The following is a 5923-nucleotide window of genomic DNA, read 5'->3' on the forward strand; positions in this document are numbered from 1 at the left end:
CTTTCACCAAATTACTACTTCCACACACTTAAAACGGACTTTGATACCTAAAAATGAATGAAGACTGATAACATAATTGTAAGTTTAAGTCACTGTGGCAATTTACTTATTATTTTTTGGAAGAAAAAGATTTAGGTGGCATGAAGCTTAACCCAGAACAAAAAGTAATTCAGTACCTACAGTGGAGTAATTGGGATGGAATATGAATGCACAGAAAGAAACCTAATAGGGACTTGTCACAGCCAGAATGCCGTGCAATGCAAGGTATTATGTCATATGATGCTGAAAGTAGAATTACCTTATGTCTCTAAGTAATCAGTTTCACCTCGGTTTGCTTAGTAACAAAGGATCATTTGCAGATCTATTGCCTCAACGTATTTTTTTCTGAATAAGTTCAGCAATACTGTGAAAGTGAGAGAGGGCTCAGGTTAAAAAGCAACCCAGTTCACCTTTGCCTCTGAGAAAGTAATACAGATGTATATCTCACATGTATTACAGATAACTTCTAATTAACCTAAAAAACATGATGGAAACTGCTTGTTAAAAGCATACAGTGAACATTTGGACATATACAATCTTAAGGAAATTTTAAGGGGGAGATTACGGCCATGAAATTTAATACATAGTCTACAAAATTAAGGGGAGGGGTAGGATTGAGAGGAACGGGGAAGAATAATGAAAGGTTAGCATAGATCACGAAGCCTTAACTCACAAACTATTGTGTTGAATGCTAACTCCTTTATACAATTACTTAAAGATAATTAAAGAATAAATTTGGACCCTATTGATTGTTAACTATAGTTATCATGATGATTCATATCAGTACAAGAGTTTACAAACAGCAAAGAGCAAACCAGAGTGTCTATATCTGCATAGGAAATCATTCACAATTAGTACAGAATGGTTTTTTAAAAGTGCCTTGTGATTACCAAGCACTTTTACATAGTTGATTTGTAGAAAAACACAAGGTCTTGTAGAATACACACTCAATTATAAAAATCAGATTTCACAGAGAAGACTGAGGCACGCATGACCTAGGAGGTGAAAAGTTCTCATGCAAAAATAGTTTTCTTATAGAAAACTCATCACTCTATTATTCTATACCACACTCTACTATTCTACTCCCATCCATTCTGTCCTGTTCCATTCTGTTCTTTTTTTTTTCTTGTGTCTTGCAGTTACTTCCCACAGACATAGAGAATAGTGCTGTGAGTAAAGCACACCACATATTTACTCCGGGAGGCGTTTCCAACATTGTGTTGCCACAGAAGTTACATGGGGATAGACCTCACCATCGGTTCTGTAATATTGTATGCAAGTCCACTCTTCTCTTTGTCTATGTTCATTTTATTCTATTCTCTTTTCTGCTCTATTCTACTCTGTTTTACTTTGTTGTGCTCTACTCTATTCCACTCTCCTGTTCTACTTCTTATCCTATTCTATTCCATTTGTTGTCTGCTCCATTTGAATTGAATCTTCTCTTCTTTCATGCCATTATTTCTACTCTCTTTACTCAATTCTAATTTCCTTGTCTTAGCTTTAGTGTATAGGATGAGGCCCACCAACATTGAACAGGACAATCTGTTCTGTTCATGGTACCGATTATCAGAAGCACCTTCCTGACACATGCAGAAATAGAGGTTAATCAAATATCTGAGTGCCCTCTGGTCCAGCAAATTTAATGATAAAATTATCCACCACAGAAATCTAGACCTCAAGGCACTCAGTGGAAGTTTTATGTCCATCAATTGGGACCTTCTGATGAACATGCATGTGTTTTATAGCTCCAGTTATAAAGATTTTAGGATAATCTCACATTTGCAAATCAATTCCTCCAACAAAAGGTGCTCTTGTTACTTTGGTTTAGTGATGGGAAGGCTGAGATCACTGAATCCTCACCATTAGGCTAGGTCTGATGCATCATCCACTGAGCTGTACAACTGAAGACTTCTCAATTAACCTTGGCCTTATGTCTTCTAGCTGCATGCATTTGGATATATGGAAGAAAACACTAGAATAGATTTTTTAGGCCAAGATTTTACAAGTCAAAAATTAAAGTAGCAGTGTAGCCAGGCCACAGAGGCTCATGTCTGTGATTCCAGATACTCAGGAAGATGAGATCTGAAGATCACAATTTAAAGCCAGCCATGGAAGGAAAGTCCATGAGACTCCTATCTCCAATTAACCATAAAGCAGCCAAAAGTGCAGTTATGGCTCACATTGTATAACACTCCATAAGTGGAGAAGCTAGGGGAGAGCACACAAGCCCCACTACCAACACACATGCAAGTGTGCATGCACACATGTGCACAGACACACATACACACAAACACAGAGAAGTCTAACAATCAATATTGTAGATTCCCTGCTTATTTGAGTAAAACTTTGTAATGTGTTAATGTCCTCTACAAGTTTCGTTCATCAAGAACGTATCCAACAATGTTATTGAATATCTGTTTGATGAATTTATAATTGGTATTAAAGAACTAAAACTGATCTATATTCTCTGGGAATTTTAAGCATGTTAAGATATGTGTCCTTAGTAAAATGGTATTGCCCTAAAGAGAGATTTTGTTTGCTTGCAACCTGGTAAGATACCCTGGTGAATTGCTTAGTATACTTACTCAGTCACAAACCTAGAGGCTACTAAATAAAATCTAGAAGTTATGTAATCTTTGTCCAGTCAAATTTAGACAGATACTTTTTATAAGTCCCACTTAACTGCAATCACATGACCTTGAATTTTAATAAAGTGACACTATTATAATACTATTAATAACATTTCCATGAATAATCATGGTACTGATAAAAGTCAATGAAAAGCCCTCAGGATACTTGGTGGTGGTAGAATAAGAGGCAATTAAGAGACCAGTTTTTAATAGATTTTTGTTGTGTTTGGAAAATTTATGCTGTTTATTAGAGAACTTGTAAAGGCCAGAAGGAAAAAAAAACTATGAAGACTGGTGTGCCTGAATAAAACTATTGACCGCTACAGTTGTTAAATTATGTTTTAGCCCGAATACTTGAATTGTAAAATGTCTAATACTTATTGAGGGTTCTTTTCCTAAACATTCTGTTTATGACCTTTTACATGAATTTCTTATTCCATCTTCAGATCTAGGGTTTTTTTTAAGTATTGTTTTCCTTATCAATAATGCAATGATGCTGAAGAAATTTCTCTTGTTAGTACTATCTCATTAGTAAGTACATTTTTGTTTTTATTAAATATCCAGTCCAAGCTAATAAATTTTGAACATAGGATTTCAACTATTACATTCCACTGGATAAGGGTTCTGATAGGTGTACAAACTTGTCTGTATTTTCAGCCTTCTTTTGGGGAAAACAAGGCTACTTTGTAAATCCTTGTAATTCACTTTTCGATTTAGCCTCATGTTATACTACAATTGTCATGTCATCAGTGAACTTATGTATGCTTCTGTTTGAAACGTTGTGGGTATTGCACTGTTTTAAGAATGAACTAAAAGTTTTGTAACGTACAAAATCACTGTTTTACATTTTCAATTATCTTACTATGGCTTTTGAGATGTGTATTATTCTAAAGAATATTTATCTCACTCTTTTAGTAAGTAGGGGACCTGGAAAATACTTGCTAAAACCATGAATGCACCTTATGAAAGAAAACAATAAACATCTTAGGAGAAATAAGAAGATTCAGGATAATCTAGGTTCAAGTGAACAATTTGAGATTATTGTGGCCATCTACTTACTACTATATTTGCTCCAGTTTTGAACACTGAGCAATCGACAGAACTTACATACATCTAATTTTGTCCAAATGACCCTGGAAAAGGAATGAGGGAAAATTCAAATTACCTTGAATCTTATCCATACTCTCCACCTCCAGAATCCTAGAAATAAAGTCATGGACTCAAATATGTTCAATTTTGGAGAAAAGAGGGCCAACCACAATTGCCTACAAACATACACTGCACTGGCGGTTAAAAATAAACAAAATATCATGCTAATAAGCTTCTCATTACTAAACGAACATCTGAAATAAAGTAACTAAGAAGAGGAAAGTGCTCTTTCTGTTTGTGGTTTGATGTTATCAATCCATATTTGATAAGAAGCATCCCTTTGGGGCTTGTAGCTGGACAGCATGGAACAGCGGTGACTCTGGGATCCAACAAGATGCTTAAGCTCGGATGTCGAGGCACCCAGGAGTGAGAGAATAATGGCAGTGTTCTTGAGAGCACATTCCCTGTGACTCAGACTTACCTCTCAAACTGATTTTTGAAGACATTCGTTCTACCACCTACTGATAATGCCAAAAAACTGAGGACGAATCTTGTAACACAGCCATTGGATCACACTCCAGATCCAAAGGACAACAGAGGAGAAAAAGTATGAGTTCCTGGACGACCAACCTGTGGCTCCAGCAAGCTGAGGCGTCTCCGGAAGGCTTCCAAAAATAGCCCTTTCTCATTACTGCCATGCTGTGTGACACTGATGACACCGCAATCCATTCCATTGCACAGGTGAATTCACCTGTGAGCAGATGCCTCACATCATGGAGGCCGACTAGCTCAATGCCTCTACAGAATCACGATTAGATTGTTTAATTCCATTTTTCATGAGCAATATTTTGGGATATTATGGTGAAATGTACATATCATCTTACAATATACAAGAGGAAATAATCCTCGTACCTTGGCATATTTTGTTTAATTCACTATAAAGGACCTCCATATGTATGTCCTAACATTTTACTGTATACACAGAAATATTCTTTTTTTATTGTGAAAATACTGTACAGAGGGGTTACAATTACATGGACCAGGTGATGGGTACATTTTTTATCACGCATTGTTGCCTCCTCCTTTGTTTCCCCTTCCTATCCTTTCCCATCTGGCCTGGCTTACTTCACTTAATATAATTTTTTCCAAGTCTTTCCATTTCTTAACAAATGGATTGTTGGTGGGAGTATAAACTTGTTCAACCACTTTGGAAAGTAGTATGGAGGTTCCTCAAAAGACTCCACATAGAGCTATATTGCTATGACCCAGCAATCCCACTTTTGGACATTTACCCAAATGATCACAAAGACCATACTAAAGCTACCAGCACAACTATGTTTATTGCAGCATTATTTATCATAGCTAAGATATGGAACCAACCCAGATGGCCCTCAGTAGGGAAATATTCTTTAAATAAAGATTGGAAGAGCCAAATAAAAATCAAACAGGCACAAATCCACTGGATCTGATTTAATCTAAGAAACTGCTTATATCCAATCAATTGGTGAAACACTGATAGAGTTAAATATTTTCTAAGTACCACAATTTAGCCAATGGTCCAGGGAGTAATAATGAAACCTAACTTGTGCCTCCCAATTTAGCAAATAAGATAGTAATACTCAGAAAGAACCATTAGTGTACACTGACAGTTAAAATTGTGGGCTGAACACTTATGTCACTATCTAGAAGTATTTCACTTTCCAAGAGCAGCAGTGCCTGTCAACTTCAGATGTAAGATGGATTTAAGTAGATATTATCAACAGGCTGAAATGGAGTCGGAGTAATTATCTGAGCTCTATAATTTTATTCTTTGCCCATTGAAGTTAGCAGCATTTCCTTGTCTTGCTTCTGTCAGAAAATACAGAGCATAATATTCAAATTGCTTTCCCATATTTTAAGATTTAGCTTTTAGAGAGTAGAAAACTTCTTATTTTGGGGGCCCTAGACCTATTTATTTATCAGGAAACTAAGAGGATGTGTCTCCCAATGTGTCTCATTTCTCTTGCTGTCCTTCTCTACATCTCTGCTGTAATGAGATTGACTTGGGAGGTGTTTTCCAGTGAGTGAGCATGGAATTTTCACACATTTGCAAGTTAGACATCAGAGCAATGTCTACATTCACAAATACCTCTGGCTTATCAGCCTGTCAGTTCAACGAAAAATCA

General features: G+C 36.3%; 1 non-coding gene across 1 annotated transcript; it reads right to left on the reverse strand.

Annotated features, from left to right (window-relative positions):
- Nucleotides 1–1165: 1165 nt before the first annotated feature.
- Nucleotides 1166–1293, reverse strand: LOC122126283. The gene has a single exon (XR_006150874.1). It is a non-coding gene; the product is annotated as a small nucleolar RNA SNORA18 (small nucleolar RNA).
- Between the last annotated feature and the right edge of the window lie 4630 nt (nt 1294–5923).

The sequence above is a fragment of the Dipodomys spectabilis genome, unplaced genomic scaffold, assembly GCF_019054845.1.
Source record: "Dipodomys spectabilis isolate Male_0828 unplaced genomic scaffold, ASM1905484v1 ptg000273l, whole genome shotgun sequence".
Taxonomy (NCBI): domain Eukaryota; kingdom Metazoa; phylum Chordata; class Mammalia; order Rodentia; family Heteromyidae; genus Dipodomys; species Dipodomys spectabilis.